Source organism: Haplochromis burtoni, unplaced genomic scaffold (assembly GCF_018398535.1).
Source record: "Haplochromis burtoni strain Fernald_Lab_line unplaced genomic scaffold, NCSU_Asbu1 Contig_1036, whole genome shotgun sequence".
In the NCBI taxonomy this organism is placed as follows: domain Eukaryota; kingdom Metazoa; phylum Chordata; class Actinopteri; order Cichliformes; family Cichlidae; genus Haplochromis; species Haplochromis burtoni.
This window is the reverse complement of record NW_024583397.1, coordinates 73083-84877: the sequence shown is the minus strand read 5'-3', so window position 1 is coordinate 84877 and position 11795 is coordinate 73083. Positions and strand designations below refer to the sequence as shown.

Here is an 11795-nt window from a genome sequence, read left to right as displayed (position 1 = left end):
TTGTATCCATCATTTTTCTTCTGTGCTTTTGTATCACAGGGATATACTCTGCATTAATCGTAGCCATATGCAGCAGTACACTACTGTCCAAGATGCATATGATCAACTTCACAGAGTAAGCTTGATGCCATCCAGAACTTTTCACCAGTGGGTGTGGGAGAAGCACAACATTTTCTTATGTATACTTTGGTCAGCAGAAGGTGAAAATGGCCATGAACCTCAATGCAATTTTCATGTTGATAACCTAAAGAGCAAATGACCATCCAGCTATTGAAATGGGTTTGTTGAGTATTGTCTCAGTCATGGGGAAATAATCATTTATTATTATGAGCCACTACTACAAATAAAAAAGTCATTACATTTGAATTTTAGATGAATGAAAAGAGGCTGGAGAGTAAACAGAAGCCCCTTTACTTTCTGTCAGTACCTGGTTCCTTCTGGAGAGTTAGCAGACCACAGCGGTTCATCATTGTACCTGTGAAACAGAAACATCTGAGGACTTAGTGTTGAAATAACATTCAAAGGTGCTCTACATTTCAGACATTCTTTAGCTATCTATCTATATAAAAAAATAAATATTTCCAAATTAATCTTATCAGATAATGTTGTGGTTATGACTATCACAAATTTTGATGATCGGACTTCCAGTATTATAATTGTTTTAATACTTATTGGTTGAGGGTTAAAATGTTCACTTAGTGTTCCTCTGATGACAATAACAAACAACGACAGCAGGACCTCCTCTCAAAAATCCAAGTTTGAACCAACCATTACTTTCACTCTTGTTATCTTCTTCCTGTGATCGACCTCACAGAGCTTAAAAACAGCATGAATATCTCAGATTTAATGGTTAATTGTAGCCACACACACTTTGCTTATGGAATCACATCATATACATATAAATCATTGTGAAAGCATCTATATTACTACCCTAAGGTTGTCATGCAAGCCTACAGAAATCTGATGTTACACATAATGTACAAAATATCATTCATTTTGCAAAGTTATAAAACATGTTAATTCATTGTAAAACAAAAATGTTTATTTTTCTGTTGCTTGCACTTTTATTCAATGTAGTTTACTCAAAAGCTTATTTACTATCATCTGAACACAAAGTGTTAGGGTCCCTGGGTTGTTGACCCAGTGTTTTGTGTTTTTGGTTCTTTGATTTTGTTATTTCATTATATTCTAGCTTTGCTTTATGGGTTTTAGGATCATTCTTAGTTTAGGTTCTCTGGGTGGGGTTTGGTTAGAGTTTTAGTGTTCTGGTTTTCTGTCTGTGTTCAATAGTTGCTGTCTCCCCTGTCTGCTGTATCCCCACATCCAGTCAGTGTCTGTGTCTGCCCTGGTCCCACGTCTCTGTTCCCTTTGTTATAGTGCCAGCTTGTGAGTCTGTGTTATGTTTCCTGTTTTATTTTGAAAGTCCATATCTGATGTTAATGTGTCTGGTTTTGCTTCCCCTTGTCTCGTTAGGCCTGATTTGCCCCAGCTGTGTTTCCCTCCTGTTACCCATTCCCTGATTGCTCCCTCTGTGTATTTAAGCCCCGTGTTTCTTTGTGTCTGTGTCGTGATCTACTTGCATTTATGCTGTGTGTTCTGTCTGCCTGGTCATGTAAGTGGATTTGGCTTTTACTGTCCTCATGAAGCTTGAGTTGCCAAAATCCTTGGGACGCATCTAGTTTGCTAAAAAATTTTGCACCAGCCATTTCACTTGTTATTTCTTCTCTTGTAGGTATCTGGTAATGCTCTCTTTGTATGTTAGCATTTAAGTATTTCGGATCCATGCAGACTCTAAGAGCGCCGGTTGGTTTTTTTTAATGCACACCATGGAGTTAACCCATTCAGTAGGTTCTTCAACTTTTCTTATATTCAGTAGGTTCTTCAACTTTTCTTATATTCAGTAGGTTCTTCAACTTATAACTTCCAGTGCCTCCATCCGCTCTAGTTCCTCTTTAAGCTTGTCTTTAAGAGCAGCTGGAACACGTCGAGGTGCATGAACCACAGGCTGAGCTCCTTCTTTCAGCTTTATCTTGTAGGTGAAGGGTAACACTCCAAACCCCTTCAATATGTCTGGGTACAGATCCACGATTTCTTTCACACTTTTGGGCTCAGAGCTGTTTATACTGTATACCCTTCTGACTAGGCAGAGTCTCTCACATGCTTTATCTCCCAACAGAGATTCATGTATCTCTCGGGCACAATGATAAACATCAGACTGTGATATTTTCCTTTTACTTGTACCCGGAGCCTGCATTTACCTTTGGTTTTGATTGGTTCTCCATTAAATGCTTGGAGTAAACTGTTATTTTGGAATATGTGTGGTTTCGTTTTCATCGCTTTCACATCCAGCTCATTCACCAGATTAGCCTTGGCTCCTGTGTCCAGTTTGAAAGTTACCAGGGCTCCGTTCACTGGTAACATCTCTATCCATTTGTCCTGCTTCACTGTACTGACTGCAGGTTGGTCCATGGGTGTATCTTGCTGCATTACCATTCCCACAAAAAACGTGTCACTGAGAGCAGTTTCTTCTACTGTGTGTGTACTCTTTCTTTTTGTTTATTCTTTGAAAAACATTGCTTGGCAAAATTGTTTTGTCCATTGCATTTTTTGCATATTTTACCATAAGCTGGGAATTGTTTCCTTCCATGTTTTGTGCCACATCTTTTGCACAAGAAAGTCTCTTTTGATTCTTTCTGGGGGTTTTTTTGTTTTTTGTTTTTTTTTGTTGTTGTTTTTTTGTACGTGCCTGCTGTGTATTAACTGCAGCTACAGCTGTGCTTTCCGTACCTGTGTCCCTCGGTGACCCGCTGAAGGTTTTTCCATGTTGTATTGCGAGCTCGCTGGCATGACATACTTTCACAATCAGGTGAAGATGATTAAAAATCTATAGCGAACAGAATATGATAGTGACACGAATACTTGGAAATAAAGAAATAATACTTTGTGCAGAAAATTGCTTCTCATTTTACACACAATGTTGAAAATAAAATATTGAGGGGTTTTTTTTTTTAATGCTGAGTGCGCTCTCAGTACTGCTGTTTAAAGCCACATCTGCATATTAGAACTCTGAAACATTAAACATTTTAACATTACTAACCTGTAGACGCTTCGATTTGTTAAGAAATCAAATCAATACATTTTAAATAGATCAATGAAATACTCAATTCAATCAATAAAATTGACCAAATTGATAATTCCATCCATCCGCTTCCGCTTATCCTTTTCAGGGTCGCAGGGGGCACTGGAGCCTATCCCAGCTGTCATAGGGCGAGAGGCAGGGTACACCCTGGACAGGTCGCCAGTCTGTCGCAGGGCCAACACATAGGGACAGACAACCATTCACACTCACATTCACTCGCACATTCACACCTAGTGGCAATTTGGATTATGCAATTAACCTATCCCCACAAGCTGCATGTCTTTGGACGGTGGGAGGAAGCCGGAGTTCCCGGAGAGAACCCACGCAAACACGGGGAGAACATGCAAACTCCACACAGAAAGACCCCGGCCTGATGGTGGAATTGAACTCAGGACCTTCTTGCTGTGCGGCAACAGTGCTAACCACCTTGCTTGATAATTGTGTTGATTAAATTAGTATTCTTGAGGGCGTTCTGTGTTAGCAGCAGAATTTAAAACTGCAACTCTGAACATAACCTGCTCCTTACCAACACAATAGAGTGCATTATAAAGAGTGCATGCTTTAGGGGGTGGTTCTCTTTTGTTTCTATAGTCCTGTATGAGCTCTGCATTTTAAAGAAGAAAACACTGCATTACTAATTTATCTGAATTCATTCAGCGATAATCCGCACACAAATAACAATGAATACCCCTTGTAGTTGTCAGCACAGGGTGTGCCTGTGACTCATCATGCAGGGCAGCTCGCAGGCTAAACTTACTTTGGTCAGCAATTAGAACCCGTTTAAGTTACTTAAAAATAAAAATCATTCATCCTTTAAATCATCTAAACATAATTTTAATGACTCGACACACGTATCGCAAAAATTGAATCTTGGCATCTACAAAGATTCGCATTAGATGCCACTAGAAACATCTGGATTACGTTACCACGCAGTGAAATGTTGGAAAACGCCATCAGAAAACACGAAAACCAGTTAAGCAGGAACACCGGGGACTTCTACGCTCTGATAACTTCCAGTCGGAGGCGTTTTCTGTGCAGACAATTAATGGCATCTCTTTGTTATTGTGACAGAGTGACTGTGCACCTACCTGCTAGTACGTGACACTTTCAGAATCTAAGGCAATAGTTCTTTTTCACTACACACAAAATTATGCAGTTTTGTGCCACTGAATAGTTTTGAAACTGTTTGTCTGGGACCCGAAAACATTTGTTAAAAGGCAGTAATGAAAACTGAAAAAGCAACCAATGACGTGACAATGAACTGAGCGACAAACTCATAAAAAATGGAATTGTTAAAATCAACACGTGAGATATGAAAATATGGCCGCCAGTGAAGAATGATGCGCAATAGAAGCTTACCTCTATTGATAGACGGGTGTATCCTGATAGGTTTACTGCACTCCTCTGCTCTTGTAGCAATGTTTACGCCACAAACAGCAGACTTTATAGAAAAAAAGTCACTGCTACCGGGTACGTCCCATTTCCTTGTTTTTTCCACCAACCGATATGCACTGGGTGGGCGGAGCGTCAAATTGCAAAACATTTTTCCTTTGGATTGTTTTTTTAGAATTCCTTCTGTGGTTTACATTTTTACTTTGCAATAGCTCTGAAGTCCTGAAAGGTCTCACGCTCACACTCTTACACTAAAAATAATTGTACTTCACGTGAAAGTCTTTGCTTATAATATATGGCATTATTGCATCCTCTTGTGAACAAGAGAAACATTTAGCAAACAGAAAAGCGTTTTGTGAATATGGAAACTTTAACTGTTGACCCATTTCAGTTTGAAATGTAGAAAAAGTGCAATCACTGCTTATTCATTAATTAATCAGTGTCTTTATTAGAGAAAGTTTACACCTCAGTTATACCAAAGCAAAAAAGCAGTAAAAGATACTTTATTAAGTTGCATCACTGGTGGTCAAAAACAAGTACAAATTATTTTAAAATATAGTTTAAAGAGTAAATCAGACATTCAACTGAGATTTCTTTAACACAATAGTCACACCTTAACACAGGACATTACCTACACAGGATAAGGTAACACATGGACTTAGTTTCCATAAAAAAAGCCAGTAAGCAAACTTAATTTGATTAGTTTAGTTTGGCTTCTGAATTTGTTCAGGTCACACATCGCCCATGGCTAAAACAGTCAGAGGTGGACTGGCTAATCAGGAGTATAGAGTTATTAAACTCATCATACAAATCATCATCTAGAGCATACATATCAATGGATAATTATGATCCAATAAAAAGTATATAGTATTGTATATGATTCTGAAATGTCCCATTCTACATGTTGCTTTTAATTATTTAAGGTAATGTAAATGTATTTTTGTCACGCAACTTGTTCAGTATTAAGCTAATTAACTATGATTACAATTTTGAATAAAGTAAAAAGTCTAAGCAAATGTTTTCACTTGTCCAACACAAAATTACACTGTAGCATAAAGCATTTTTTAAATCATTTATCTGTTATTATCATTGCTACGATCATTCTGAGCACGGAGCCATGAGGATGCCTTCATAGACAGAAGCTCCCACTCGTCCTTTGCATCCATCTTGAAAGCATGAAGCCAGATCAGAGCCAGAACGGTGGCCCACACTTCACTGTTGGCCTAATTCATTAAATCAACAACAATTAAATGAAACAGAGCAGACTGGAATCACGATCTTCTGTCTAGAAATGAAGCACAAATAAAGCTTTGAAATGTTTTCACAACTGTTTTGACCGATGAGGAAAAACCCTCTCTGCTGCTCTATGCTAATATGAATATCAGACTTTTATGGTCACCTATAGTCTTCCCTGGCTGATACCATCTGGTTTGTCTTCTCACTTTCTCTCTCTCCTGTTGGCTTTCGGTGTTTTATTGTGGTCTGTGCTCCCGGGTGGGTCCCTCTCTGGGTTTCCACCTGAAGCCCCTGATGTAATCACCTACCTGTGACCGATCTCATCCGTGTTTAAACAGACACACACCACCTTCCTGTGATATACCAGTCAGGCGTGTGTCTCACAATCTAAACACCAAATTTCTAGTAATTGTTTTTAAGTTTTGCTAAGTAAAATGAAGCAGCAGTGTCTATACTTATACTGTAAGCGATAGTAAACATCATCAGAACATGGGCACAGGAAAAGTGGATGCTCTTCCTGGCTTTTTTATTAGTAAAAAACTAACAAGAAGTCACAAGCAAAAGGACAACACACCATGGCACATGTTTAAACAAGGAAGGTTTATTCATATTTGATTTATTATCAAAATAGACATCATTTTTTCAATCCACAAAAACTACATATTCAAAGAACCACATCAGCACAATATCAAACAGAACTGTCCCATGATGTTAAACAGACGCTGTCAATTCAGCTGTATAGTGGGCAATCAAACTGGAAGCACAACAAATACGGAGAAGCGGAGAAAGACACACAAGCTTAACACTGGAAACAAGGGGAGCATTGGGACATGACTTACTGGTGAGACCAAGAGTGTCCACTGTTTGTCCAATCAAACATCCAATAATTTCAAATCAACAAACCACTGCTGCACTGTGGTGATAGTTTGTACACAGGCAAAAGCAGTCCAATGTGCAAAATTTGAAAGTTGCGTTTTATGGTCAGTTTATCCAGTTTGGCAAGCGATAACCAAAGATCAATTTTTATTGTTTCCTGCTGTTTCTCCTGCTCTGTCCCAAAGGCCCACTCCAGTTCATGCTGGACCGATACAAACCCTTATAGAAAATGGCCCTACAGTTCTTCCTGCCTTACTTATAAAGATAAAGAACAAAAACAAAACAAAAAATTAAGCAATTATTGATAGGTTTGCCTAGCACAGACCTGTTGCTGAAATGAGACAATGCTACTACACCAGCAAAAACAAGACACAAGTCACCAAAGTTCTTTGGTAATCACGTGCACGAGGGAGAGAACTGTGATGAGCGCTGTTCCTGACGCTCGAACCCCAGTCACTCTCAGGTAGCTCCCCCGTAGTACTGCTCTTTACTGAAGTAATTCATGAATATGCATTAGTTCATTAACATATGACATCTTACATAGGCATACATGGGAACAAAGAGTACCAGTCTGTGTATACGTGTAGGTGTGCATGTGTGTGTGCGTGTGGGTCAAGATCTGACCCCGTGAATGACTCCCTTAAATCTGCTGGGCCTCGAAGTCCAGCAGTTCATCTAAACAAAAGGCACTTACACCTAAACGGACATAGATGTGTTTACCATACCATAAAACAGTAAGAGAAGGTACGACCTCTCTCATCTCCTTAAGATGTGTGTGTATATGCCAGAGCACTCTGGAATGCACACACAGTCTTTGCAGACTACTAAGGATCACACATCCTATCACTACACAATTGGTTATACACCTCTAAGAATATATGGTTATATATTTCTAAGCATAAATGACAATCCAACAATATAAACCTAATATTTATTAACCTACAAAAAAACATTTCTGATAACCCCAAAATATAAGTAAACCAAGAACAAACTGGAACTAAACAAGAAACGTGAAAGACAGGCAAGACACAAAGGATGAAAACCTAAAGGCTAAAAACTATAACATGAGCACAAAACAATTAAGAGAACCAAAACCACAAATGACACAAAATCAAAGAATATTAACAAAACTCGAAAACACATGAACACTGGGTCACCAGACCCAGGACCATGACAGAAAGAGACTGGCCCCCGTCAATCGATCTTTCAAGAACTGTTTGCACACAAAGAATCCAGTATTTAAAAAAATGTGTGTAGGTCTTCCAAATATTATTGGGAGCACATCATCATGTATAATTTTGAACAGTATCCTTCTTTGTCATGAAACATGAAACCATGATGGTTGCCTCCAGCACCTGATGATATCGGTTTGACTCAACCCTGCACTGCTTTCTGCATTAGCGTTCAGTGACCGAGCAAAGAAAAGAAATGCACACAGTTTTTGTCTGAGTAGACACATTAAGACAAGAACAAACTGAACAAAAAGAATAATAAACCAGTGGTGGTTGAAAAAGTTTGCTTTTTAAAAATAAAAAACAAACATGTTAACTTGGAGTGACAAATTATAATTTGTTAGTTATGTTCAGGCACCTTGTATGTGTTCAGCTCACGGACTTTGCTATAGAAGTGTTGAATGTTTAGTGGTGTATAGACGTTGTGTTTTGACTGGTGAGCACAACTGCAACGGGAGAAACAGATTACTCAGAAAAGGTTTACTTGAAATTTTAAGATTACTTAGAAAAGTAGGAATAAAGAGTTTTGATTCACAACCAATTTGTTTGATGTCACAGACTGGGCACAGTTTTGTGCCTCTTCTATCCTCTCTGTCATAAGAAGCGTGCACAAAATCCTCAATGCAACTAAGAAGGAGGACCTCGAAAGGTGCATTGGTTTACAGCTGGGGTAGGGAACTCCAGACCTCAAGGCCCGGTTTCCTGCAAGGTTTAGATGTGTCCTTGATCCAACACAGCTCATTTAAATGGCTAAATTACATCTTCAACTTGTCTTGAAGTTCTCCAGAGGCCTGGTAATGAACTAATCATTTGAGGCCTGGAGTTCCCCACACTGGTTTACAGGGAGTGATTCACAAAATACAAAATGCCTCTTAACACTAAGAACTAAGCATGAAAAAGAATATATAACAATTCTGACTGCATAACAGCAGCAGGGTATGTAACATAAAACAGCACTGGATCAAAGGCAGTAAGGTGTACGCAGATCTGCTTCTGATCACCCTGAAGGTGAAGCCACTTTAAGAAACCCCTGAGAGGCCCAGAGCTTCTTTCCTCACGCTGCAACCCAACAGGACCTTTCCAGCATCCACACACTCTGTCACACGTGGCGCTGAAAACAGAAAACAGATATTAAAATAATGATGAATGATGGAGAAAAGTTGACTGTAGCATGAAACTATTTTTAAAACATTTTATTCTTTAATTAGCGTGTTACTACCATTCTGAGCACGGAACCATGAAACAGCTTTCATAGCCAGAAGCTCCCACTCGTCCTTTGCATCCATCTTGAAAGCAGGAAGCCAGACCAGAGCCAGAATGGTGGCCCACACTTCACTGTTGGCCTAATTCATTAAATCAAAGACAATAAAATAAAACACATAAAAACACGCTACATGATTTTACTTTCTTCAACCAGTAGTATTAAATATTTTTGGCTGCTTCTTTGTCACAAGGTGTCACCAAGATGTGTAGCTCTGCATATTTGATTTGGCCGATTATTACACTGGATGCTGTTCCTGATGTAATCACAAACTGTGATGCTCTAAAATAATGTGCTGAAATACTTTGTCAAGAACTGATGATGAGAAAAGTATTTTTGCTGTGTGTGGTTACTGTGTTTTATCTTCTGATATACAGATGTTTACTTTCATGCTGTGAGGCAAGCCTACGTTTAGTTTGACATCTTTTTGTTTGGTTTGGTCTGTGTCGTGCGTTGCTGTGTCTCCAGGAACAGATACGAAGTTCAACACAACACAGCTTTCTTTTCACAAACTGGACAAGAAAAAACATCTAAAACCCTCGTTGGAGATAATAACTACATTCATGATACCTGTTAACTTTTTTTTAAGTCAGTCTTTCCGCACGAGGGTCTGCGAGCACTCGCGATAGAAAGGGCGTTTAACTAGTCAGGTGACGCTTCTTACGCGTACAGCGCAATCCAGTCAGAGACTTTATCAGGTGATGATAATAAAACGGTAATTAAAAATCTATTTAAAAAAAACAGTATATCATAGTAAAAAGAGCACCGCTGGAAATAAGAAAACATTTCCTGCTGCAGAAAATTTGCAATGTGACTCACTCGGAGTGCGCTCTCAGTGCTGCTGTTTACTCCCAACGTGACGTCTCATTAAACATTTAAATCGTCTAAACATAATTTTAATGAGTTGACACACGTCTACTAAAATTGAGCCTTCGCTTCTACAAAGATTCGCATTAATATGGCGACTCTGCGACTAGAAGCATCTGGATTATGTTGTCACGGATTATTATACACGTTGGAAAACGCCACCAGAAAACCAGTTAAGCGGCAGCACCGGGGACTTCTCCGACCCTCTGCTAACTTCAAGTCAGAGGACTTCGTCCCGACGATGAATGGCATCTCTTTGCTCTCGTGACAGAGTGACTGTGCACCCACCCGATTATATGTGACACTTCAGTCGTTCCGTTTTGTGAAACTGCATAGGTTATACTGTGTGTTTTTGACTGTGATCCGAAAACATTTTTTAAAAAAGACAATAATGAATCCGGAAATAAAAACCGATGATGTGACATTAGGAATGAACTAACTCATAAAGAACGGAATGGTTAAGATAAACCTGTGAGATATGAAAGTGTGGCGCTGGAGACCGCTAGTGAAGAATGATGTGCAATAGAAGCTTACTTCAATGGACAGACCAATGACTGTAGAAAACAGACGTGTGTATCCTGACAGGTTTCGTTTTCTTTTTCTTCCTCTTTATACTGTTTAGTGGCGGCTGGCAAACAGCAAAATGGTGCATTATCGCGACCAACTGGTGTGGAGTATCGACAGATAACCGTCTCCTCTCTCCTGTTCCTCCCTGTGCTTCTCATTTTTTTTATTTCCCTTTGTATTTTATAAAACCATCTCTCTTACCTCTCTTCCTCCCATTGCCTTTGCCACCTTTCTTTTATTTTGTGCCATATTCTACTCTTGATTGCTGTCCTACTAACACTGATTTCCATATCCATAATGGTCTCTTTGTAGCTTCCTTTGCTGTTCTGTCTGCCATATCATTTCCCTTAACTCTATGATGCGCTGGTACCCATATGAGGGTGACCATAAGCCCCATCATAGTAATTCTATATAATGTTTGCTGAATCTCTATCAGAATGTCAGGTCTGCAATCTGAGTGACTGTCTTGCAAACTAACGAATGATGAACTTCAGTCTGAGCATATCACTGATCTTAGTGGTCTTGCATCGTCAGTCCACTAGACAGCCAATGGTATTGAAACTACTTCTCCCATGTACACTGATGAAACATCACTGATTCCTTTTCTTACTTATCAATATATATACTAAAAATAAAAATACAATAACAGTAAACAATGCAGAACACCAACATGAAAAATATAATAAAGTCAACAGGCAATAAAAAGAGAATTAATTTTTACTGTATATATCTTTCATTAATCAGCATAAATACCCCTATAAACATTTAGTTGGCCCACAGATGTAGAAATTGTTCAAAAGAAAATTCCAATAAATTCTGATGATATAGCACTCATAACAGGGTACATAATACAACAGCGAATTGAAGGCAGTATGGTGTAATTAGATCTGCTTCTGTTGACTAGCCCCGAAGGTTAAGCCACTTTGAAAACAAGATGTAAAAATCAAAAGTGGCTTTATTGCTGAAGTTAGATAAAAAATAAAAAAAATACAACAACCACACAGTCTACGCAGAAACCACAAACTCACAAGCGAGGCTCGTTTGGCTTGTAAGAAAGAACATTGAAAATGTCTGGCTATTATCTTTAGTGGTCTTTGAGCTATTCGTGTTCAAACATTGCTGCAGATGTGAATGTGCAAAGAAATAGTGTGTGTGTGTGTGTGTCTGTGTGTGTGTGTGTGTGTGTGTGTGTGTGTGTGTGTGTGTGTGTGTGTGTGTGTGTGTG

The 11795-nt window shown here is 38.9% G+C and overlaps 2 long non-coding RNA genes across 2 annotated transcripts; both read right to left on the bottom strand.

Moving 5' to 3' along the window:
• LOC121813004 lies at nt 1–4713 on the bottom strand. The gene is made up of 2 exons (XR_006053455.1): nt 4499–4713; nt 1–475 (listed from the first exon to the last, which is right to left on the bottom strand). It is a non-coding gene; the product is annotated as an uncharacterized LOC121813004 (long non-coding RNA).
• A 1553-nt stretch (nt 4714–6266) lies between these two features.
• LOC102302250 lies at nt 6267–11767 on the bottom strand. The gene is made up of 3 exons (XR_317782.2): nt 10538–11767; nt 9095–9218; nt 6267–8986 (listed from the first exon to the last, which is right to left on the bottom strand). It is a non-coding gene; the product is annotated as an uncharacterized LOC102302250 (long non-coding RNA).
• Between the last annotated feature and the right edge of the window lie 28 nt (nt 11768–11795).